At 40.2% G+C, this 27,336-nt stretch overlaps 1 protein-coding gene across 1 annotated transcript in view; it reads left to right on the top strand.

Moving 5' to 3' along the window:
- The window catches only part of SEMA3A (semaphorin 3A), a 1,172,288-nt gene that overhangs the window by 1,008,790 nt on the left and 136,162 nt on the right, over nucleotides 1-27,336 (top strand). The window lies entirely within an intron of this gene.

Here is a 27,336-nt window from a genome sequence, read left to right on the forward strand (position 1 = left end):
GTGAATGTGGATAGGTAATCCTGGGACAATAGTGAGGGAGTGAGCAGTAAAAGAGATGTCTAGGAACTGTGTGGGGGAGATAAGGGAAAGAGTGGGTAAAGTAATAGAGACAGCAAGATGGTAGAGGAGCGCCACCTAGTGGGCAGTCAGTTTGTTGCAGCAAAGTCCCCTGAGGGGGATATCAGGTTTAGGGGAAGGAGGGAGCTATCGCAGTTCAGGATAGGGGGTATAATATATTAGGGAGAGTAGGGGTTATTTAAGTGAGAAAAGGGGAGTTTGGCTGCTGGCTAACCTGGCAGGGAAGCGTGCTGTGACCTAGAAGAAATTATGTACTACCTTAATTGTTACAAAATGGTTAAAGCAGTACACATACTTTCACTGAAATTCCTTGCTGGGAGTGACTCTCAGGGAGCAGATGGGATTTTAGTTTTTGTTTCTATTTTCCTTGTTTGTGGGTTCTTATCATGGACTTCCAGTAGGGCACATTCAGGTGGTTAGAGCAGGACAGGCAGGAATGCAAGCTGGAACATGCAAGGAGAGAGAAAAATGTAATAAGGCAAGCGGTACAGGAGTATCAAAATACCATAATATCACAGACAAAGCACAAATAGGTAAAACTATGGTAATCAGTTCCTAGTGCACAGTGTTAATTGGTATAAGCAGTTATAAAATTAATTAGCAGACTAAATTTAAGCAGCTGGGATATATTGCATTGAATGAACCTTGTCTAGTGATTATATTAATATTCAGACAGTAAGAGTAGGTGCTCCATGTGTGAAATACTATGATAGCTTGAGCGTATTCAGTAAACACAGCACATATTTAGTTAAACGACGAAGACAAATTATTAAGTTATAATCCTTGTTAGAACAAATACATTAGGATTCAGGAAAAAAAAAAGTTACAGTTTATAAAACTAGTACAGATTCAGTTGAAATGACTAAGACTAGCCCCAAACAGCTGATTCAAGATCCGCGTGCAAAGCGCTGTATTAGTCAAGCGTTTGCATTGCATTAGATACAGGCAGAAAAGTTATGGTTTATAAAACACTAGCACAGATTCAGTAAAACGAATAAAACAAGCCCCAAACAGCTGTTTCAAAAGCCGCGTGCAGAGCGCTATATTAGTTGAGCATTTACATTACATTAGGATTCAGTCAAAAACAAGATACAGTTTATGAAACAACTAGTACTGATTCAGTTAACGACTAAAACAAGCCCCTAACAGCTGAATACAAGTTCCACATGCAAAGCGCTATATTAGTTGAGCGTTTGCAGTGGGAAATCAAAGAACGCACATCCACTTTTCAAGATGGCCAGTAAAAAAGGCAAACACGTAACCATAAATTAAATTTTCAGTTAAGCGACTGAGACCTTCAGAGAACTTACATTAGGTGCGAACGCTGGAGCCAGGGAATGCACAGCAGCCAGGGGCAGGTCTAGAGAATAAAGATGGCGTCTCCTAGGATGTGGTAACTATATGGTGTGGGAGAGGAAGTTGGGGCGGAATGGGGAGGAGTGAGTGGGCAGAAGAGGAAGGAGAGTGTACGGAGAGTGCAGATACTGACCAGATGCCGCGAGATAAACTGTGACAGGTGAGGCAGTTCAGAGTAGAGAAAGGCAAAGGATTAGAGAGAGATGGGGAGATTAGAATTGGAGTTACAAGATCAGATCGGGAATAGTCAGTTTAAAAGGAAATTGAAGTGAGACTAAGAGATGCATGGAAAAGATAAGAATAGTGAGACGAAAGGCAGGGGAAGGAGAATGTGAGGAAGATGCACACAAATTGTTGGAGATGAAGCTCCTGCATCGAAAAGCGATGCTAAAAATTCCAATACTTTATGAACTGGTGCAGAATATGGATAAAAATTATAGTCTGTTGCCCATCTTGAGAATTTTTGCCACTTGCTGCTGTATAAACATCTAGTAGAAGGTTTGTGGGAGGCTAGGGCAGTTCTTTGAACTGGGACAGTGAGGGTAGTATGCCTGGCTATTAAGGGAACTGGAGATTGTGAAGGTTCTGGTGAATAAGTCCATCAGGGTGAGAGAGCAGATCTGGATCTAGGTCCAGTATCCAAGGTTTCTGAATTAGGTGAGATCAAAGATAGGGAAACCATATTTGTCGAGACCAAAAGGGGGCAATGAGAATTATTCTGTTCTCCGATGCTCTGGCTTTCTTCAGAAACTGAGAAATGAGGGGAGCTGGAGGAAAGACGTAAACCAGACTGGAGGGCCAATCGTGAAGGAGAGCATCTCTCACTGACTCCTCGGGGGGAGTCACAGCAAAGTAGATGCTGCACTTTTTGTTCAGGGGAAGCAAACAGATCGCAGCATGGCTGGCCCCACTGACAGAAAATCTTTTCTGCCACCAAAGGGTTGAGAGACGACTCATTAGACACTAGAATGCACCTGCTCAGTTTGTCAGCAATCACGTTGGAGCTCCCCAGAATGTGCACTGCAACAAGAAAGTGGCCGGATGAAATTGCCCATTGCCATACCTTGAGTTCCTCTCAACAAAGGGGATAAGATCTGATTCCCCCTTGCTTGTTGATGTACCAAACCACTGTCATGGTGCCTGACTGGATTGCAATTGTTCCTGAGGGGAGGACTTCTTGAAATGCTTGCAGCGCTAAGAGCACTGCCCTCATCTCTAGAACATATATATGCAAACTGGCCTCCAACTGGGACCAAGCGCCTTGGACAGTCTTTCCCAGATACCCCCCCCCCCCATCCAGGAAGAGTCTGTGGTCACTAAAACATGGGGTGGAGGAAGAACAAAAGGATGGCCCATAAAAATCTCATCGGAATGAAACCACCAACTTAGGTCTTTCTTGCATAAATTGGTGACTGCAACTTGACGAGAGAGAGGATGGGTCAGCAGTGACCATTGTGGTGCTAGAAGCCATTGTAGAATTCACATGTGAAACCTAGCAAGAGGAACCAAAATGATGGAGGCTGCCATGGAATCTAGAGTCTGTGATAACACTCTTGCAGCTACTGTTCTGTTGTGAATGATCTGGTTGACTTGGTGTCTTGTTCTGTGAAGCCTTTCTTGGGGGAGAGAAGCAATGCAAGTGCTTGTGTCTAATACTGCTCCAATGAACTCTAAATGTTGAATTGGTTCTAAAGGGGATTTTTTTGTAATTTACTGTCATTCCCAGTAACAAGAACATTTGAAGGAAATAGTCCCTTGCCTGTAGTAGTAGATGCCTGGTGGTTGCGGTAATGAGCCAGTCATCTAGAAACAGAAACACCTGGAATCCTTGCAGTCTGAAGTGGGCTGCTACCACCCTGCATTTGGTGAACACCCTAGGGCTGTGGTGAACCAAAATGGCAAGACTCTGAACTGGTAAAGACTGGCTCCCAGCTGGAAGCACAGAAATCTTCTGCAGCATTTGTCTTTTTTATGTGATAATACGCATCCTGAAGATCTATTGAGCACATCCAATAATCTTTTCCTAAGAATGGAAGCATTGACTGAACCATGACCATACAGAATTTTGTATGCCGAACCAATTTGTTCAACACACTGAGATCCAAAATTGGTCTCCAGTCCCCTGTTTTTTTGACAAAAATCTTGAGTAAAATTAAGATCCTGTCTGGTCTGGTGGGACTGTTTGGATGACTCTTTTGTCAAGCAGTTTTTGTATTTCTAAAACTGCTGCATCCCTGTGACTGGGTGGAATGTCTAGGACTTTTTTTGGATAATTAGGATGATTTGAAAAGGGAATGTAACCTCTGGATAAAATCCTGTACCGATGTTATTTGAAGCCAGGCAGGGAGGTGCAGGGATAAGTGTCCCCCAACTGCCTCCAAAGGAAAGCAATTGGGCCTCTGTTCAAGAGTGCTGATAGGAGTTACCAGGGAAGGAATCCCTGGAACCCTGATTATGCTGGCCACCTCTATGTCTAGCATGGCATCTTCCATTGTAACTCCCCACTCTGCCAGTCACTGCCACATGAGTCCCGGAAAGGCCCTTGGGCCTTTTTGAACCATAGTTCCCACTCCTCTGATTCCTGGAATAGGGCCATTAAGGAGTAGAAAAATGTACACCCACTGCAGACAGAGTCTTTCCAATCTTCTCACATCTGGTAAGGGTCTCTTTAACTTTAGGGCCAAAAAGGGATGTTCCGTCAAAGGGAGCACTGATGAAATAAGACTTAAATGTCTCCACAAATTCACATAAGCACATCCAGGCATGTCTCCTTATGGCTACACTTGAACCTGCTGCCCTAGTCATCCCTTCAGCTACATGTGCCATGAGCCTCAATGACAATTTACAAACTGATTCAAGGAATGCCAGCTGAGAAGCTACATTGTACTGCAGTCCCTCAGCCATGGCTACTGTCAGAGTATATGAAAGTTCCTTTATCAGGTTTCTCTGGAGTCTCATGAAGTGTGCCATATAGTTTAAGGACCTGATCACAAAGGTCGATGAAGCATGCACGTGCTTCCCAAATCTATCCATAGTCCTAGACTCCTTATTAAGATGGATAGTGGGTCTCTCATCTGCAAGTTCCTTCCTGGTGACTGCTGCAACCACCATAGCATCTACTGGAATACTCTTAGACCAATGTTGCTGATCTTCCGGGGCTGACAAAACTCGAAGTGGTCTCTTAGAGATTGGTTTGATGGAATAGGGACTCTTCCAGTCCCACTGAGCAATCAATTTAATTAGAATGTCATCAGGTGGAGAGATCCAAGAAGTAGATAGTCAGGCACTGAAAGCCTGCAGGTATACTGACTCCTTGGAAGAATGTTTTGGGATGTCCAACCACCCCTCTGCTTTAGGAGTTCTAAAATGTCTCCAAATTATATGTCTTCTTGAGGTAACCTTGGGGAACCTTTCCTTTCATTGAAATCGGTATCTTCTGTGTAAGACTCTTAGGGGAGTCCAAGTGCTTCCTCTTACACTTTCTCTTCATGGGTACCTCTTCAGTGAGATGTGCCCGAGAGTTATCTGAACAGGACCTAACTAACGTTGTAGTATCCTAAGGCTTCTGTGTTCTCTGTCCCAGGGCTGAGGCCGGTGATAGCTCTTGATGAGGGGAAGGACTAGGTTGTTGGCCTGATGAAGATGATACAGATTGCAAGCCCACAATAGACAAGGCCGTCTCCATAGCCTGGAAGGCAGGCCCCCCCCTCCATAGAGGGGTGGGAGCCCAGAACCGAGATAGACTGCCTCAGAAATGTGGTCACACCCTGCACAAAGGAACCAGCCTCCAAAGCTGAAGCTGAAGCTGAGCTTACATGTGCCGAAGCCCAGAGGAACATGGACAACTCTGAAAAAAGTGGAGTGGAACCACGCTCCCCAGAACTGACAACAAAACCGCAGCCCCGGGAGGTCTCTAGTTCTGAAAGAACAGAAGAGCTCAAGACTGTGATCGGTACTGGAGGCACATGTCTGAGTGGTACCGAAGCAATTGAAATGAAGCTGATGGTGCCAGGAGCTCTGAAGTCTCCACTGAAGTCAGAGGAGGAATAGTAGTTGTTTTATGAGTTAGAGGTGTTCCAGAGCCAGAGAGGCTTGGACCTGCAGTGGTGGATAATCATCTCGCCACCAAAAGCTGATCCACCAACCTCAGAACATCGGACTCCATGAGTCTCTTGGTAGAATGGACTAGAGAGCCTGTCTGCAAATGCATCAGTAGAAGGAGAGCATCTTATCCTAGGCAGATCCTTAAAAGAATACTCCTTTGCATTCCAATATCTGAGGAACAGATGAGGGAGTGGAAGTCCAGTCTGAATGCTTAGTCAGTTCTGATCATGTTGGTGCAAAAGATGGCATCGATGGTACTTAAACTACATCTGTTTTCCCGTTTGCCTCCAAAGAAACAGTGGTAGCTGAGGAAGTCTTGGCCATTTTAGAAGTCAGTTCTAAGGAATCATAGGGAACCGAAATGACGTGGAGGTAGAATGCGAACTGCAGATATAGCCTCATCGAACTCAGATTTCAAAAGATAAATTTATTTTTTCTTTCTACTAGGGCTCAGTGGCTAAAGCTATAACAAATGGCACAGTCTTCCTGAAGATGCACCGGGCCCAAGCAATACACACATAGGGAGTGTCCGTCAGAATTAGGGAGTTTACAATCACACTTCTAGCATCTCTTAAATCCAGAAGCCCCTCTAGTTTTCTCAGCCATTAGGGGAGAAAGGGAGATGTAATACAATGGAAAATACCAACAATGGTATTCAAGAAATTACCTAAAAAGGGTAAATGGATAGAAAAGAAGACCACAGACAATGGTATGAAGAAATACCTCAAAAGGTAAGGAGATTACCAACCATGGTAACAGAGAAAAAAACACAAGTGTGTTCGGAAAGAGGAGCTGCCCAGTTAAGATCTAAAAGATAAGACAAAAAGGGTAGAAATTTAAAAGGATATAAAGTATTTTGAAAACTTACACAGAAAATAATGGCTAGCTCGAGAGCAGGAGCAAAAACACGTCTGGCACTTTGAAGCAGCAAACAACATCTGAGGTCTCTTTGAGAGCAGCATTATGTGTAAGGTGAAGCTCGAGAGCATTTGGAGGTGCGAGCTGGAGTAATGGTCGAGTCGGTTCCGAAATTCAGAACCGAACCCACTGTCAAGGATAAGTGAAGAGTGACAACATCAGATAGGTATATTTTTAACATAAGCAGCTTTGTAAATACATTTTTAACACAAGCACCTGTACAAATCAGTTTGATATACAAACAACATATAATTCTTTACAAAACTCCAGCTAGCTATGCTGGCATATGTTACACATCCATTGCCCTACATCTCCTGGCATAGCTGGCAATACCTCACATCATCACAGCTTTGACAAAGTTTCCGCATTTAGAAGGACAGACAAATGTATAAGGAAAATGAGGGACACTTTGCTACATTCTGGACAGTTAAGAGGTAAGAGCATTATGATAGATTGTATTATCAGTAAATATACCTTTTAACAGAGTGTCCATTTTTTTTTAACATTTTGCTCTGTCCCTCATGAAATATTGAATGATAGTTTGAATTTTTTAAACATATCCTAATAGAAGTCTGGCTGCTCAATAATAGCTTAACGTCCAGAGTTCTTTCTGTGGGGATATGCTCGATTTACAACAGGCATACTGATTGGGGTATCCAATCAGATTGCAATTTTTAGAATACTAATTAGTTTCCATTATATAATTGACATTTAATATATAACATTCAAGGGGAAGATCTTCCCAATACGATCGTATAGTACTCACTAGTATGAGCAAATGAGATGTAAGCAGGAGAAGCTTCTAAAGTCAAATTTTCATAAACGTCAAGGAAACGAACAGCCACTGGGATTAAGAACACAACAGGGGCAGCATAGGTACAGTAAGAAAAGTCTTCTTGTAGCTATTACAATGAAATCTTGGCTTTTAGTAAAAACACAATTTCTTAGCTCCTTGCACAATTCAGAAACAATTAATCAGTTTGGAATCACATAATGTAGCATAAATATTTAATTACTGAATGTAACTTAGAATCTTTACAACTCAAAAAAAGTTAAATAGCCCTGTAATAAAAAAGAGCAATGTGAGGGCAATTATATATCCAGAATATAAACAAAATTTTCAAAAAGCACAGAGGAGTGTCTTCTGGCAGCTCTTACAATGAAACATTGACCTGCTTTTCTTAATGTTTCCCAGGTCCTCCTACACTTCAGAAACCACATGCCTCTTTCTCGGTCTGCCTTGCTGATCTATAATATTTTCTTTTGTTTATTCACACTTTTTTCATTGCTTGCACAGTATCCATCAGTTTCATCTCTGATACTGTTCTTCTCATGAAGTTAATTATAAATCTAGGCAGTCAGCTCATTTCCCATCCACTGCCCACTGATTTCTTCTTAAGTTTTCTGTCACATTACTTTTAGAGTCCTCTCCCTTAATATGTATTCTGTGGTTTTATGTCATTGCCGCTTCCTTTGTTACCTTGTTTGCTAAAACTAAATATTTTCATAGTCTGTGCGTTTTTAACACTACCTTGTTGCATCCTCATTTACTTATCCTGGGTTATACTTGTAGTGCAGGCTAAAACCCTCTGTTTTGCAAGTATCAGAATATTTCACACTTGTTACTGTACTGATCAAACCTTTAAGGAACTGTCTGCATTTATGTGACAGTGTATCATAAACTGATAGTTTGCTGCTACCACAGTATTCCTGCCATCCATTGATTTACACGTTGTTGTATGCATAGAATCACACATTTTGTTACTCATCTGCAATATTTGTCTTTGTGATATTTACAGCTGTATGTTCATTACTAATTTATTAGCATTATATTTGTATTGCTTTGTGTTATATGTTGCATTTTGCCTAAAGTCTTCTTCAAAAATTTTTTTCTAAGAGATACTTTGCTGAAAAGTGATACTATGTGATTATCAAATACAAATAAATGCATTATTATATAAAAGCTATATTAATTGAAAGCTCTGTAATTACTTTGCTGAAGAGGAGTGGCAAATTCTTAAGGGACATAAGAAAGAGCAACAACAGCCTATTTAGAGCCTAGTTTAAGATAAAGGGTGTTTCAGAACACGAGTGGAATGAATATGATGTATAACAGAGTACAACATGGACCAGCTATACTTTTCGGCAGGTGGGGTGGGTTTTGACAGGTTGTAGTACATTAATCAGTTAAGAAATTTGAACCTGGAATTATTTACCTCTCTTTCAAGACATTTTCAGAGTTTGCCTTCTTCAATACATTAGCAGACTAATCCCTCTTGATTTTATTCCTCTTCAGCTGTCACTCACACACAGATTGATATCTGTGCTTAGTATTTTTTCCCTTGAATGACTAATTAATTTCTAAAGCATTGAAATCAAGTACTTGCCTGGAGTAAAAGGACATTTATGGAAAAAAGGGTGGAGGTTACTTGAGAAAAATGTGGTTAAGTATGCATTCTATATTTTCAAGCCATTATCCATGAATGCATTTAACGCAGCTAGAAATGAATGGGTGTGTGCGATTGAGTTTAATTAATCTACCAACTGTGAGTAGTCAAACCTTAATACAAAGCTTACAGTGAATACAATGTTAGCCATCAGATGGCAGTAAATAGTAGCATAAAGAATATTCTGACCTAAGTAGTATGCTAAAATGTTTGCTTTTTCTTTAAATCATGTAAAGCCACAACGTGCAGGGAGGAAAGCAGAATATATACATTACATTTACTAATATTTTATAACTTCATATCTACAAATGCAGCTCTGTCAACACTGTATTAGTGGGAATAAAAGAAGATGTAATATCAAGTATTAATTTTACTTAAAGATTTTTCATATTATTTTACAAAGAAAATGAAAAAGGGGGATAAGAGGCCAGTAAGTAATAGCCACGCTTCTTTATGAGATTCTCTATGTCAGTTAGAAAAATAAATGATTACATTGCAAACTTTCAACTATTCATTACACCTCCCCCTAGTAAATAAGGTTTGTATGCCTACCTGAAAAGGTCATCCTCAGGGAATGCTTGGAAATTTAGAGTTAGTTTGATAAAGTAATATGCTGGATTGGTGTTCAAATATATGAAAATTAAAAGGCATACTAGAAAGAATATATTAACTGCTTTACTTTAATTGAAATGTTTTTAAAATAGCTAACATCTGGGCCTTCTTTATGTTTGTTAGATTATTTTTTTCTAATGCCAGATAATCACAGTTCAAAGAACCAGTTTAATGTTGGGATGAGGTTTGGTAGTCACATTTCATCGCACCTATAGTTACAGAGGTGTGTACTGTGCCTCATTCCCCTGCATTATGGGGTGTGGCAAATTTTAACATTAATACTGTATACTCTTGTTATGACACCACTTATTGTAGTGGCAGAACATTTATTTTTTCTCAGTTGTTTATCTGAGAATATTAGAGCTTCAACTCACTGTTTTCACAAAAGACGTCATCTTTCTATTGTATATAGTCTGTTGAATGTGAAAGGGAAAAGCTAGCTTTTTTCTTTCTTTGAATGTCTAGCAGCAAGATGAAAGCCCTAAATTTCATGCATGATATTTTTCCTTTGAAACATCAGCTGCTTCCTTTGAAACATCAGCTGCTAAGAAACTATCTGTTATTTTTACATGTTGCTTTCAGAGTGGAAGCTAGGATTTTTAGAAATGTGAACCAACTTCCAGAATGTAGTCCTTTTCCAGATCTAGTGCCCACCACCCTCTGGGAAGTACATATTTCTGTACAAATCTCCCAGAAATTGCTCTAAAGAGTTACAATTACAAGCGCTTTTAAATTTAAATCCTGGCATGTCATTGCACAAAGTGTACTTTTGCTATAAATATAACTACATATTTTATCCTTGCATACCCTCAGTGAAAGGAAAAACAATGACTTTCACAACAGCCTTTATTTTCCATTGTCTTATAGGAGATTCAGGTACATTGTTTTCAGCTGTTAGATCACATTCTAAATGCCTGAGTTTAGTGATATATTTGCATACATCTGGTGCTGTGATACGGACAGTTGCTCCAGCATCACCATTATTCTCTTCAGGGATGTGTATACTGGGGATTCAGAAATAAGCTCACAAAGGTTGGGATGGTAGCCTAATGGTTAAGGTGTTTGCCTTACAAACAGAAGGTGTGGGGTTTGAGTCTCACAAAGGAACATTTCTGTACCATTTCATGGGGTGGCAAAAAGCCACATCACTATGGCTAGCCTTACAAATGCCCCAGGGCAGATAGCCTAGTACTAAACTATGAAAATGGTCTCATGCTCTGAAAATATCAGTCATTCCATAAGGTTATGGCTTATGTTATTGCTATTTATGTTATTGCCTGTTATTGTTAATAGCATAGTATAAATATGGCAAAATAAGAGAGTCATTAAAAATCACATACATGCCTTATTCAAGCTAGCTTTCTACTTTTCTCTGCAATCAAGACATGTAATAGCATAAACAATGTTCATGCTATACAATGTGCTTTAGCATGTTGTGCCTGCTCTAAAGGTGGATATGATGGAAAATTATTCCATAGTCTGAGTCCCTGAAGTCATAGTCGGTTTAAATGAAATATAAAGCTTCAGGTGTGAGTACAGGTTGTAAAAATGGAATAACAAAATCACAACCCCTGTTCCATTAACTTTTGGTTAAGAAAAACATTTCCTCATTCTAAACTAACACAGTATATACAAATGACACAAGAATCATTGGCCAAGATTGAACTAAATGAAGAGAAGTGTATTTTAAAACCACGAGTAATATTTAATTTTTTTAAAGTTGCTAACATTTAAAAGTTTCTATTTAGAATGTTAGCTTTCAGTTGTAAAAGTACCACTGGTGGTGTTGGTGACCATGACAGCAGGTAAGATAACTGAGTTGACTATGCATAATTAAGTAAGGAGATCAGCTTAACAGCTCTAGTTAGTTTAAGTTTTGGAAATATTAAACAGTGTGAGTACATATGAAAGTACTAGAATGTACAGTTTAAGCTTGTGAAAATGTATCATTTTTTAACATCTGTAATTTGAAAAACAAAACAGTTTTACATAAACAGTACAAAACTGCTGTACTAAGTTCTTTAAAAAGTCAAGGTGACTTTCAGACAGTTACATATAATGACTTCTATAAGACAGCTGTAAGTAAATGGCTAACATTTCAAACTGACACCTGATGTACTTATTGTAGTTTCATTCATCCATTTAACTGGATATTTTCATCATTGTTGAACTTATTTGTACTAGTTATTTATATTTTGGCCAATAATTCTCTATTTACTGACACTTATACTGCAGTATGATCACATTGTTTTACTTTTTTTTCATAGTCTGGTTCATGAGTGAAAAATATTCATTGTAGATCAGTCATCTCTCTTGACAAACATACACACACACACACACACACACACACACACACACACACACACACACACACACACACACACATACACACACATCTACATACATAAAAACAACATCTGACCTATCCATTTTCATTTTTTACACAGCGCAATAACAATTTCAAGTAACAGCCTTTATGGTCACATGATGCTTACATAAGCACTGGATGAAAAATGACTTTTACAACTGAAAAGTTATAATAATTTCAAAAGTTTTAAATATGACCTTCTTATCCCTTACATTCTAGTATATACCATCATGCAGCTTTGTCTATTGAATTTTGAATACTTGTACATTTTAGGTATCTTCAGCCAAGTCTTGACACAGAGTAGTCACAAGACAATGGAATTATTTCCAGTTTTGTATATTTCATAATATGCCATTTGCTGGATAACCTTTTCAGTCAATATAAAACAACTATACAATCCCATTATTAATAATGCATTATTGTAACGCAGTGGGCTACACAACATGTAATAAAGAAAGTTGAACAAACCTTGTATTGTATTTTACATGTGGAACAAAATACAAGTGGTCTTAGAATTCCCTTGCATGGATGCTGTGATAATACACTTACGCAGTTTTGAAATAACATCACAGACAAGTACATGAAAAGACTTGTAAGAAGCAGGCCCCAAATCATCCTGTTATCTTGTGGATGACGCCACTGTCAAAATTACATGCTTAAAGTACATAGGGATAATTAAGTGCTTGTGGCATTGACATTTTTAGAGAACAGTCTCTCACTGTTTCTTACATAGTTCACTGAGAATAAAAAAATACATATTCTATTTTTGGGATGTATGGGAGCTTTCCAAGCATGATACTGAAAAAAGCAATATAAGATGCATCTCTAATACTAACTGTGGGATTCAGAAAGTTTTACTGTGATATGAAGTTTTATCTCAGAATTTTTTGTATTGTGGTAAGTCTGATTCAGAGATCACTGTACAATTATGGTTTTAAATTGCAAGGACTTAGTGCACACAGCGGTCTCGTGAGTGAAGCCATATGTATACTAATGTGTCAGTCTTGTTGAGTGGCTGATACTAATTACTCATTTCCTGTTCTCTAAAAATGTGTGCAGCTCTCAATATCCTTGGGCAGGAGATTCAAAAAAATTTACTCTCAGAGGAAGATGTGAATGCCATCTTTTGACATTTACCCATTCACTTCTTCTGGAGCATTCATAGTACAGGTCAGAACAGCTGATGCACTTGTGTCCGTGTGTGAGTGTGTGCAGGCATGTTTGTATATATGAGTGTCTGCAGGTGCATGAATGAGGCTGAATGGATATTTGTGTGTGTGTGTGTGTGTGTGTGTGTGTGTGTGTGTGTGTGCGTGTGCGTGTGTGTGTCTGTGTATTTGTGTGTGTGTCTGTGTGCATGTGAGCATCTGCTAGAAGGATCTGCATGTTCCTGTTTCAGAGATGCTGGCTAACCTGCTTTGCTTCACTACAGAATGCATCTGTTAATACTTGCTTGTGATACCATTTCTGTTGATATCAGTGAATATAAGTGAATGTAATTATTTTTTTTTTTTTTTTAAATTCTGCTTCATATATGTATATGTTAATTCTTATTATAAGAAGTGTCTCTTTGTTTGCTCACATGAGCCTTGGTCATGGCAGAAAGGTGTCAACTGACCAGCCCACGTTCCTGGCCAACAAATAGCTGCTAGATAAATTAAAAAGTTATGTATTCACCATAACGTTACGTCTGTTTTGTCCACTTTCATTCTTCCTCAGCTGATGGGTTCAGATATGAGACTTGGATTGATATACCCTGACTGTTATCTCTTTCCCCTTTTTTGCTCTCCTTATACTTCTATACTCCACTGTTCTATGTCACATACCTGTAAAAAAAAAAAAAAAAAAAAATTTAGAAATGTTTACAATTCAATATATATTTTTTTCTTTTTTGATTGCTCTCTCTCTCTCAAATGATTGCTCTCAGTATTTGATCTTAGTTTTAACCTACTAAGGACTCTGTATAACTTATCTCAACTTAATGTAACAATGTCCTGTAATTTATTTTGACTTTTTTGTTGTTGCGTCTTTCGGCTTTTCCCGGTTAGGGGTCGCCACAGCGGAACTCTGGTCCACTAATGATTGGCAGATAGTTTTTACGTGCCGAGTTGCCAGCCCTGATGCACAACCTTCAATGAAGGTACACCCATTCATGCATGTCTCCACGCAGAAGACACTCTAGCTGAGAATCAAACCGGACAGCGTCTTACTGTGAGGCGACAACGCTACCGCAGCACCTCCACCGCAGTCCTGTAATTTATCTTTGTCACTGCTAATGCTTGGAGCTTTTCCCCCCGGGCCTCTACCGAAAATGGACATATATCCAGTTACACTATCCCGGTCAACAAACGTAAAATAAATAAAATAAAATAAATAAGATTTGACTCGGATGCTTCTTCCAGATCATCAGATCCTAGAACTCTGGAGCTCCTCTCTTTACCTTTAATGCCCCACCAACCTAACACACCTCAGATTGAGTTTATTGCCCCTAGAAGTAAAAGGACAACCAATAACAGAAAAATGCAGAGGTAGAATAGGAAAAAGGAAGCTGAAGCTCAAGCAAGGAACAGAGTTTCCTATACAACTTTTAGATCTCTCCAGAAAGAAAGGGGCAGGTAGGTGGGGAGTTGAGGAATAATGAAAATGGACAACACAGATAGAACATTAAGGTGACTACACAACTTTTTAATCTGAATTTGTCATTTTCATAAATTCCTCAACTGATGGGACATAGTCCCCAGCTACTATAACCTTGGGAGGCCCCTAAGGAAGGGTATTCTGGAGCACTTCTGAGACAAATGCCACTCTGTTCTTAGAAATCAAATCCAACTTGTAATAGCCAATCAAAGTACGTGGATTATTTTAAGTTGCAGCTGCACAAATGTCATCTAAAGATGGTCCAGATCAAAATGCTGACGAAACCATCATAGATCTCATGGAATGGGCCCTAGCAGGATTTAGTAAAGATAAACCCAATTTAAAGTAGACAAAGGTTATACAATCAGTCAACCATATGGCCAGTGTAACTTTAGATACTGGATTGCCTAGTCTGGTAGGAGAAAAGGAAACAAATAACTGGTCAAATTTTCTAAATTTCTTGTTTCTATGAAGGTAAAAATGAAGTTGTCTGTGCACATCTAACAGGTGTAACAAGTACTTCCCTTTGTTTGAGAAACTTGGAAAGAAAACAGGGAGATTAGTGACCTGATTAATGTTTGACTCAGAAGCTATCTTAGGCAAAAAGGATGGATTAGTTCACAAAAACACTCTGTCCTTGTGAAAAGTTAGATAAGAAGGCTTTGAAGATAGAGCCTGGAGTTCAGATACTGTTCTAGCTGATGTACTATCCACTACAATAATGTTTTTCCATGATAAAAATTTTAGGTCAGCTTTGGTTAAAGGTTCAAAGGGAGATTGGGTTAAAGCCTGAATCATTATATTTAAATTCCAAGAGGGAGTAGGATCTTTTAATGGAGGTCTAAGCAAAAAAAGCTCCATTGAGAAAGGCCTTGTGTAATTTAGAAGAGGCTAATGTAGAGTTATTTTCACTCATGTGGAAATTGAAAATGTCATTGAACTGAACTCTAATAGTTGAAAAATTAGCTCCTTCATTAAAGATTGAAGCTAAAAATTTGAGGATCACTGGTACAGGTGCTGTTGTAAGTCTTTCTAGTAGAATCCTTATGGGAAGATAGCAAAATATGACAGAGTGACGAATAAGCCTGGGCTGTATAGCAATTAGCGAAATTTGAGAAACCATGTAGTTAATTTGAGGCCTGTTATGTCCAGATGAGTCATGCCCATCTGGTGAGACAGGAGGTCTGCAGCTGGAGCCAGAATCCATGGTAGATGTAGAAGATGAGGCCAGAGGAACGGGAACCATGACTGACAAGTCCAAAAAAGGAGCAATGAGAATAACTGTACTCTTCAACTGAACTACTTTCTGAAGAAATATGGGAATTAGTGGTAAGGGTGGGAAAGCATACAGGAGTCTAGAGAGCCAGTTGTGGACTAGAGCATCCCTTGGTGACTACCACAATGGAGGGATCAGGGCAAAGAACCTGCTGAACTTGTTGTTGAGCAGAAAGGCAAGTAGATAGAGCACAGTTAGCCTCACTGATGGAAATTTTTTTCCACCACATTGACATTGAGAGACCTCTTGTAAAGCATCAGAACAGACCTGCTTAGTTTGTCTGCAGTCATGTTGGATTTCCCGGAATGTGCATTGCTATTAGAAAGCAACTGGAAGAGATCAACCACTGCCAAACTCTCATAGCTTCTTGACAAAAAGGGTAAGATCTGGTTCCCCCTTATTTGTTAATGTAGCAGACTACTGACATATTGTCCATTTGACTCACAATTATCCCAAAACGGAGAACATCTTGAAAAGCCTGCAATGCTAGTAGGACAGCCCTCATCTCCAGGACATAGATATGCATCTTGACCCCTTCAGGAGACCACATGCTTTGGACTGTCCATCTCAAGTAGTGCCCCCCCCCCCAAGCTGGGAAGCATCTATGGTCACCATGGCCTTTGGGAAGGGGAAAAACAGATGGATGGCCTCCGTGTAGCTGGTTTGAATGAATCTACCAGAGAAGATATCTTTTGCATGAGTGAGTGATCCTGATTGGCATGGAAAATGGATGATGGAGAATGGACCACTGAGTTCACAGAGTCCATTGAAGGATTGTCACATGGAACTTGACCAGTGGAACAAGGGTGATAGCTGGTGCCATGGAACCCAAAGCCTGTAGAAGCAGACAGGCTGGAAGAGATGAATTCTGGATCACTTTCTTTACTTGGGACTGTAGAGTATTTATTCGAATAGAGGGGAGACAGGCTATCTGACTGACTGTGTTCAAATGTATCCCTATGAACTCCAGACTCTGTTTTGGAGTGAGTTGAGATTTGCTGTAATTGACTGTTATTCCCAGATGAGAACATAGGTGGAGCAAGTAGTCCCTTGCCTGTATTAGTAGATGCCTGGTTGGGGCAGTAAGGAGCCCGCTGTCTAGATATGGAAACACCTGGAATCCCAGCAGTTTCAAGTGAGCTGCTACCACCGCCATGCATTTGGTGAACACCCTGGGGGGATGTAGTGAGACCAAAGGGCAGTGCTCTGAACTGTTAATGACTGGCTCCCAGCTGGAAGCATAGGTATCTTCTGGACTGCCTTTTCATTTTGATGTGATAGTACACATCCTGAAGATCTACTGAGTACATCCAATCATCTTTTTACAACAGAGCCAAAATGGACTGAACTATGACCATATGAAACTTTGTATACTGAACAAACTGATTTAACTTGCGGAGATCCAAAACTGGCCTCAAGTTCCCTGTTCTTTTTGGCACTAAGAAGAGTTTTGAGTAAGTTCTGGACTCTCTCTGGTCTGGAGGGATCTCTTGGATGACTCTTTTTTTCTAGCAGCTTTTTTTTATTTCTAGAGATGCTGATTCCCTCTGACTGAGTGGAACATCAGGGTTTTCTTCAGAACTGTGGGAAGGGCTAGGGAATGGTATGACTTCTGGATATAATTCTCTGCATTCACAAATCTTTTGTGATAGCTAGCTTCTTCCAAAGTGGAACAGTCAAGCCTGCTTTCAGAAGCACTGACAGAGCTTGATCCCTGGTTCTGTGGACCACCTCTGCCATGAGGTCAGCATCTTCCAGTTAAGTTCCACCCTCTTCCCCTGTGGGAACTAATTCCATGTGAATCATGGAAAGGACACTGGAAATTATTAAACCACATCTTTCTGCCATCTTGTTGGTTCCTAGAGAAGGGCCTTTGAGGTGTAGAAAAATGTACACCCATGGCAGACAGGGTCTTTCCCTCTTGTTCACATCTGGAGAGTGTGTCCTTAACCTTGGGGCCAAAAAGAGAAGATCTGTCAAAGGGCACAATGGCAAAAGAAGACTTAAATGGTTCCACAAAGTCACATAAGCACATCCAGGCCTGTCTCCTGATGGCTATTCCTGAACCCACCTCCACTGAGGTACCTTCCACAGCATGGGAGATCAACTTCATGGATGCATTTGAGATAGATAGAAGGGTTGACAGCTGTGAGAAAATCCTGTTCTCATCCTCAGAGGACATGGACCAGCAGAGAGAGTTGGTGAGCTCCTTGATCAAATCCCTTTGCAATCTTGTAAAAGGTGCCAAGTAATTCAACTACCTAAGAGCAAAGGTTGTTGAAGCATAAACATGCTTTCCAAATCTGTCCAATGCCCTCAACTCCCTATTAAATAGACATACAGAGGAACTCTGCTGTGCTAATTCCTTTCTTGTAGCTGCAGCAAAAAACATGGCATCAACAGGACTGCTCTTGCTCCAGTGTGCATGGTCTTTGGGGGGGGGGGGTGGCAAGAATCTTATCCAGTCTATTAGGTACTGGCTCAGCAGTGTCCAGCACCTTCCATGCCTGCAGAGAGAGACTCATCAGCTGGGGAGGAGGAATCATCCATGAAATAGATGTTCAGACCCAAAAGCCTCCAAGGAACGCTAATTACTCTTGGAAAGGGGTCTCAGAAGACCAACCACCTCATTGTTTCAAGATTTCCAGGATGTCTCCTTAGGAGATGTCATCAGGTGGTGATCTGGGGGAGCCCTCCCCATCATCAAACTCAGTGTCTTCTGTGAGAGATTGCTGGTAGGAATCTAACTGCCTCCTTTTGCATGTCCTCTTGACTTCCTCAGTAAGGTGTTCTAGAGTAGTATCAGAAAGATAACAATGCCCTGAAGGGCTGGCTGGAGGCTTGTTTGGTCTGGCTGTTCCATTTGAAGAGACAACTGAGGCTCAGAATACTGAACAGTATGAGGTAGGGTTTTGTGAGCCAATGGGGCAGGGATGACTGTTCTCCAGGCATAGAGAAAACCCTCTCTATAACCTTGAAAGCAGAATGCCTAGGAGAAATAGAAGTCAACACATCCAAGGCTGAAATCTCTCAGACTGTCAACTCCTGCAACCCCAGCAGCACTCCAGCTGAGGAAGGAATCAGATCCAAGCTATCTAGCACCAAGGATCTGAGGGGAAGAGATACCACCAAAAGCATCAGAGTCAACTCCAGACCCACAGATATGGCACTGATGCTTCAGCTCCAAGAGTCCTCCAGCTCCGAAACACTCGGTAATGGTCAGCTCAAGGGAACCATTGGAGTAAAAGAACAAATGTTCTTCAGATCTGCAGTAGAGACCCCTGTGGATGTTGGATCCAATGGCTCTGTAACAGAAGGGTGGATCAGAGAAGGAGATACTAAAGGGAAGTGGACATTCGTTGGATCTCAGGCCCAGAAGGGGTCAAAGCTGGAAGAAAACCCATCTGAATGTGTGCTCTGAGGAACTCCCTCATCATCCTGTCCATGTCTGCTTCTGAAGGGCTTCTGGAAGACTGAAGAGAGAAGGTAGTAAAAGGAGGCCTAAAATGCCTTTGAGGTGACTCCTCTAGGAATGCAGAGGGGAGCTTAGAAGAAACAGGATCTGATGGAAGTGGACAGGTATGGATTTGTGGAAATCCTGAACTTCGAGCTGTCGGATGCGAGACTGATGGATCCCACTTTTTCAGGATCTTAGCAGGAGGCTCCATTGTGGGAGCAAAAGCCGAAGTTGAGGGACAATCAAGAGACCTTTTCCGAGACTGCCTGTCCTTAACTTGAAAATCAACTTTTGCCTTTTCTGGCTTCTTAGAAGTTGTTTGAGCTCCACCACTGAGGAGGTAGATTTGAAGGGCAAGAGGTCCCATAGAATTAATTTGTTCTTATGGTTAATTAAGGCTCTCAAATTAAAACCAGAACAAGTATCACACTTTATATCTAGGTGGGATATACCCAGACAGTAAACACATTTATTTATTTATTTTACATTTGTTTACAGGGAAAGTCTGACAGGACACAGGCCCTTTTTCAGTGGAGGCCTGGGAAGAAAAACTCCAGATACATTTTAGACAGTTCTACACAGGTCAAACAATTGCAAATCACATATTACACAGTTCAGAATTTCACAGGTCAAAAGGTATGAATCATCAGGTTATATAGCATAGATTATCTGTTAATAATAGCTGGCAAAAGATGACATACAGCAAAAATACAACGAAAAACATTTGCAGATATTTTCACATATCAGAACACAATGAGGATCTGTAATAGATAGTTACATATGTACATAGTGCCAGTATAATATTTCACATAGAAGCTTTGAATGTTATTTGACAACTATAGTGATTTATTATATATCCAGGTAGGTGATGCAGTTGTAAACATGTTTGGTGGACTATTTGCTCTTTGGAAATTAGATTGAGATTAGGTTTAGATGGGGGATGAATAGCTGAGCAATGTTTATCCTGGGGAGTCACAGGAGCATAACCAGGAATCCATATAGTATGCTTTGAGAAGCTTTTTGAATTGGGTAGAGAAGCAGATGGAGGTTAGGTGGTAAGGTAAGGACTTCCAAGCTTTAGCTATGGAATAGCTAAAGAGAGATTTTTCTGCATCATTGTTATGTTTGATGACTTCTAGGTGGTTTTGGGTGCTGGATCTTAAGGTTCTAGTGGTGGAATAAGGTATTTAAATAAATAAATTTTGTAGAGCTGGAGTTTTAGTTGGTTGGTAGTAAATTTTATGTGCAAATGACAATTGGTTGAGTTTCAATAGCTGAGGTAGGTCAAGCCACCCCAGTTGCTTGAGAACTACACAGTGATGGGTTTTACATGGGGTTTCAGTAGCAAATCTAGCAATCTTGTTATAGCAGGTTTCTAGCTTGTGTAGATCAGTTTTGCGGAGGTTAGTAAGTATTGGAGATGTGTAGAGGAGGATAGACAGCAGATGTGTTCTGGCTATGGGGGCTTTAGTTTGTTTAGTAAGAATTTTTTTTATTGAGATAAAGGCGACTGAGCTTTTTATGAACCTTTTTGATAGTTTGAGCTATATGAATGTCATATTTAAGGCTGCAATCTATTTCTACCCCTAAGAGTTTAGTGTGGGAGGTAGGGCTGATTGTTATTTTGTTACTGAATATGATGGTGAAGATATCATATTGGAGAATGGTTCTACCTGTGTTGAATAGGAGAAGTTTTGTTTTATTTGGATTCAGGATTACCTGAGAGTTAGTCTACCAAGTCTTCAATTGAGAGAAGGACTGTTGAGTCAGGGAGCGTAGGTCATCTAATGTTTGTGCTGCAGAAATCAGGGTGGTATCATCAGCGTATTGTACTACTGAGGCATTATGTGTGGAGGATGAGAGCGGGTTGGTAAATAGAGAGAAGAGTAGTGGGCCAAGTATGGAGCCCTGAGGGACACCTATGGTAAGAGGCGGAGGAGAGGATAGTTGGTTGTGCCATTTCACTGCTTGTTGACGACCTGATAGGTAGCTTTTAAACCATGTTATAGAGTGTGTGCTGATATTTAGTGTGGCTAGTGTGTTAAGGAGACTGTTATGGTTGACCATGTTGAAGTCTTTAGACAAGTCTAGAAAAATGGCTGAAACTAGTTGTCCTTTGTTTCTGTGGTGGTTGACTGTATTGGAGAAGGACATTAGTGCTGTTGTGGTGCTGTGGAAGGGCCTAAAGCCATGTTGGTTTTTAGTTAGCAGGTTGTTTGTTAGGGGGAAGTCTATGAGTTGGGTGTAAACAACTCATTCCAGAATCTTTGATAAGAGTGACAGAATAGCTATAGGTCAGTAGTTACTTAATTCAATGGAATTTCCTCCCTTGTGTAATGGTATAATGTGAGAGATTTTCCATATGTTAGGAACTTTACACTCTGTTATAGATCTCTTAATTAGGATGGCTACAGGATAATCTATGGCATCTGCAGCTACCTGTAGGAACTCTGCTGGCAGATTATCAGTGGCCAGGGTGGTTGGCTTAAGCTTTTGGAGGAGTTTTAAAATGGATTTGGTTGGGGCTGGCTGTAGGGTAAAGTTGGTGCTATTATCATGTGGGTTAGTTTTATTTTGTTTGAGTGGCAGGTCAGGGTTGGTATTCATACTTTGGGTATTTGCAAGGGCTTGTACTGATTCAGTGAAAAATGTATTGAATTGAGTGGGGATGTTCTCAGAGTTAATTACTGTTTTAGGTGTAGGGGTTGTAGTTTTTCCTGGTTTTAGTACATAATTTATAGTGGCCCAAACTTTTTGTGGGTTGTAGAGATGTTTTTCTTGGAGGTTTTGGTAGTAGTTGATTTTATCAGATTTAATGCATTTCTTGGCTTTATTACGAAGCTCTGAGTAGGTTTGTTTTGTTGACTGAGATTTGTTTTTGTGGTAGTTTGCCCATGCTTTGTATCTGTCTTTGAGCATAGTTTTAGTTTCCTTTTTTAGCCAGGGGGCATAGTTGGTCTTTGTTCTAATGGTTCTAGCGGGTATGTGATGGTCTAATATTTGTAGGAAGGTTGGGTTGAAGTAACGTACTGCCTCATCTAGTGACAGTGATGTTAGTGGTTTTCAGTTACATCTGTTTAATGAATATCTAAACTCTTTTGGTTTGAAGTTTGTTTTGTTCCTGACTATTCTTAAGGTTGTCTGGTTAATATGGTGAGTTTTTTTTCTAAGGAGGAAGGTAGCTTGATGGTCACTGAAGCTGTCTGGCAGACAGCCTGCTAGAGATACAAGTGAGAGGTCAGATATAAGTATCCAGTCCAGGATGGACTTGTTTTGATGTTTTGTCTATTCTTTTGGGGGCTGTGATAAGTTGGGCAAACCCATGAAGGTTAATGTGAATAGTTGGATTGTGGCAAGAGCAGTTATTCCAGTCTATATTAAAATCTCCTAATAAGATATTTTCATGAGGGAAGGAGGTAGAGATCCAGTCTTGTAGGATTTCAATACTGGTAACATTGTTACCAGGTGGGCAGTAACAGCCTATAATATCAATGTGTTTATTGGGGTTCAGCTTTAACTGAGCTGTGGCAGTTTCTGTATTACCTATGTGTGGTATATTAGCATCTATTTGTTCTAACTTGAGCTGGTCTTGGAATAGTAGTGCTACACCTCCACCCTTTTTACCATTTCTGTCCCTGGATAAAATGTTATAGCCTGGTGGTATTATGTCATTGCTACTGATTTCTGGTTTTAGCCAGGTTTCAGTCATTAGTACAATATCAGGTTTATATAGCTGAAGTAGTGTGTGGAGTTTGTGAGTTTTATTTGAGATACTTCTTACATTTATGTTAAGGAAGAGAAGTGAGTTCTTATGTCTAAGGGTAATATCAGAAGGAGAGTCAGGGTGTGTTTGCTAGTGAGTTGGGACCAGGGTTGGGATGTATGCCCCCACAGCATGATAGTTTAGTCATTAAATGTAAGTAGAGTTTGGTAAACATGTTGATGATAATAATGTGTTTTAGAGAGTTGGTGGTACATTTGGTTGTTTGCATGTTATGGTGGTAATAGTGTGTGAGGGAGTGAAAAGACATGGAGCTATGTGTATGGTTGGAGTTACAGAGTGGTAGTTAATGGATGTAGTTTGCCAGGAGAGGGAGATATTGTGTTGTAGTTGAGTGTGCTAAGAGGTGAGGGCTGTGAGTTGGAGGAGCATTAAAATTGTGATTGTATATATTATGTGGTTTATTGTGAGAGGGTATGCAGTATGAGACATTGTAATAGCTTGAGGTGACCTAGATTGGCTATGTGGAGTGTTTAAGTAAGCAAATGTGGTGATAAGTAGTTAGAGTGAAGTTGAATATGGCTGGTATGGTGAGGATGGGGGGGTGTGGTGGTCTGTGAATAATTAATTGGGTAATTGGTAGGACATGGTTGTTAAGTAAGGGGTGAGGTCTATAAGTATAAATGTAATGAAAGAGAGTATGGGTGAGAATGGGGGTAGGGTAGGGGAGCGGAGTGAGCCCAGAGCAGGTAGCACCCACCCTTGGAATGGACTAGCCCTAGAGACACTAACAAAAAAATCTATCTCGAAAGATACCAAATACAGGTAGGTGAGAGGGACGGCCATTATAGTGTGGGAATGAAGAGATGTAAACAGTAAAGTAGTGGTATTGAGGAAGGTGGATATAACAGAGAAAGTAGGTCAGTGAGGAGGGGAGAACTTTACAGGCAATTTACAGAGGGAGGCTATCAAGGGGAAGGAGTGGGGTGGAGAGAAATAAGAGTGGCAAGAGACTGAAGTGTCCTAGCAGCGAGCTCTCCAATTAGGGCAGATAATTATTTACACAAAGCAGTTGAGACATACACTAGTTTCACTTAGAAGCTGCTCTGAATCACCAGAGCTGTGGTAGGAGGTGCCCATTCACAGTGTACTTCTTTAAACACTGTGGATGTGCTGTTAAGCAGGGCTTGAGAGCTAGGGAGAGGATAATAACCTCAAGTAAGAAAGAAGGTTGTGTTTAAAAATAGTGTTGAGTCTACAGAGAAATGCACTATCCTATTGTTGTACCTTGTTCCTCATAACTACTAATGTAGAACTAGACCTTAGTGATATACACATGTAAAAACTACTTCAGTAAATACCTTTAGCATTAATGGACATTTCTAGCAGTTGGTACAAGTAACGAATAGTTAGGAAGTGAAAACATTCATCACAGAAGCTTATCTACTGCTGTTATCAAAAGTGTAACATAATTAGGAGCAGGATTCCGTTAACAACTAAGCCACACATAATGTTATAATCTTTTAGTGCTCCTGGCTGTTTTGTCTAACTCTGCATAGTTGCCTATGTATAAAAAGGCAAGATATAGTTGTAAAACTGTAAAGTCATTAGCTACTGCAGCTATTAACTAAGACTGCAGGCACTATTACAACCCTTTCCGCTCGCGGCTGTTTTGTTTAATACAGCACGGACATTAAGGTATAGTATTCTAAAATAGTTTTAAAATGTAAAGTCTTCAGCAAGTGTAACTATTATTAGAACTGTACACACTGTTCGACCCTTTAGCAACTCAGTGTTTTTGCCTAATACCACATGGTTATTTAGTTATAGTATTCTAAAGCCTTTAGCTACTGCAAATCCATGGTTTCAACTCTTAATTGTATGTGCATCCATTTTATCAATCGCTAATGCAGTTACACATCTCAAACTTAAACAGCAGAAGCTATTATTCTGATGACTATGCAATGCTTTACTTGTAATGGACAACGCAAATATCTAGAACAGTAAAGTATAGCATTTATGCCTTGTAACAACACAATTCTATGACATAAAAGCAATGCCCGTAGTTAGTTAATGCATTTACAGTTATAGTATAATAAGAAAAACTTACTGGGAGCACGCTGCTGGACATGCTCACTCTAGCAGGAGGGGGAGATTAAAGATGGCGGCCAGCTGTTATCCGGGAGTTTTAAAAACTCTGACCATGGGACATGTGAAACTTGAATAGTGGATAGAGGGGGACAGAGAAGTGATACAGTAGAAGTAATGCATTATGTGGCTAGCAGAAACTAGTGCGGGATAGTTAAGCACCCACCCTTGGAATGGACTAGCCCTAGAGACACTAACAAAAAAAACTGTCTCGAAAGATACTAAATGCAGGTAGGTGAGAGGGATGGCCGTTATAGTGTGGCAATGAAGAGATGTAAACAGTCAAACAGTGGTATTGAGGAAGGTGGATATAACAGAGAGAGTAGGTCAGTGAGGAGGGGAGAACTTTATAGGTAATTTACAGAGGGAGACTATCAAGGGGAAGGAGTAGGGTGGAGAGAAAGAAGAGTGGGAAGAGACTGAGGTGTCCTAGCAGCGAGCTCCCCAATTAGGGCAGATAAATAATTATTTACACAAAGCAACTGAGACATACACTAGTTTCACTTAGAAGCTGCTCTGAATCACTGGAGCTGTGGTTTGAGGTGCCCGTTCACAGTGTACTTCTTTAAACACTGTGAATGTGCTGTTAAGCAGGGCTTGGGAGACTAGTTTCACTTAGAAGCTGCTCTGAATCACCAGAGCTGTGGTGGGAGGTGCATGTTTGCAGTGTTCTTCTTTAAACACTGTGGATGTGCTGTTAAGCAGGGCTTGGGAGACTAGTTTCACTTAGAAGCGGCTCTGAATCACCGAAGTTGTGGTGAGAGGTGCCCATTCACAGTGTACTTCTTTAAACACTGTGGATGTGCTGTTAAGCAGGGCTTGGGAGACTAGTTTCACTTAGAAGCTGCTCTGAATCACCGGAGCTGTGGTGGGAGGTGCCCATTCGCAGTGTACTTCTTTAAACACTGTGGATGTGCTGTTAAGTAGGGCTTGGGAGAATAGTTTCACATAGAAGCTGCTCTGAATCACTGGAGCTGTGGTGGGAGGTGCCTGTTCACAGTGTACTTCTATAAACACTGTGGATGTGCTGTTAAGCAGGGCTTGGGAGACTAGTTTCACTTAGTAGCTGCTCTGAATCACTTGAGCTGTGGTGGGAGGTACCCATTCACAGTGTACTTCTTTAAACACTGTGGATGTGCTGTTAAGCAGGGCTTGGGAGTGGGAGCATGCTGCTGGAAACACCCACTCTAGCAGGAGAGGGAGATTAAAGAATCACAGGATTTGGGATCTTATGCCCACAGGAAATAGACTTTTTAAACCTAGAGGTTTTCTCCAACATCTTATAAGCACTACCAACAAAAGGTAGATACAATTTCTTAACCAAAGGGCCGAGAAGCAATAGAATCACACTTATCTATAACAACAGACATATTTTTTTAAAGGAAAGAGAAGGGGATAGAAAGGAGAAACTACCAGCAATAGGCAACGGACTGGAAGGAATATAAAAGAATACCAGCAATGGTGATTAAAGAAGTACCACAAATGGTAACTTATCAGTAAAAAATGGTAAGGAAACAGCAAATTGTGGGAGGAAGGAAAAAGAAAGGCAAAATACCAAAATTTTATTAACTCACAAGTACCAGTTAGAAGGAAACTCTGAAGCTTATATCAAAATCGCTCAAGGGTTAGAAATTGGCATCTGATACCTAATGGCGACAAACAAGATCTGAGGTACATTAGGTTTGCAGGGCATTATAGGTAAAGCGAGGAGCTCAAGAGGTCTAGAATGTGATGATTTGGGAGAAGCAGCTGAGGTAGATCCGAGTCTCGCATCTGAACCCATCAGTTGAGAAATGAATGAAAATGACAACATTGGATAGACAGATACATACATATATACATCCATACATGCATTTCTTAACTTCTGCTCTTCTGCACGAGATGTAGGTTTTTCTGCAAAATGTTTCAAAAAATCATCTCTCTCTATCTCTGCTCCAAAAAAAAAAAAAAAAAAAAAAAATATATATATATATATATATATATATATTTTTTTTTTTTTTGGAGCAGAGATAGAGAGAGATGATTATATATATATATGTGTGTGTGTGTGTGTGTGTGTGTGTGTGTGTGTGTGCGTATGTGTGTATATATACCTATCTTCTTGGCTTAGACAATGTAAATGATATGTAATAGATGTAATAGACAGGAGTTCTCAAATGCTGAACCATTAAAAAAGTTAATAAGAGTAACCTTTCCATCTTATCACCTTCTTCC

Source organism: Protopterus annectens, chromosome 11.part0 (genome assembly GCF_019279795.1).
Source record: "Protopterus annectens isolate FY-2018-M chromosome 11.part0, PAN1.0, whole genome shotgun sequence".
NCBI classification, from domain to species: Eukaryota; Metazoa; Chordata; order Ceratodontiformes; family Protopteridae; genus Protopterus; species Protopterus annectens.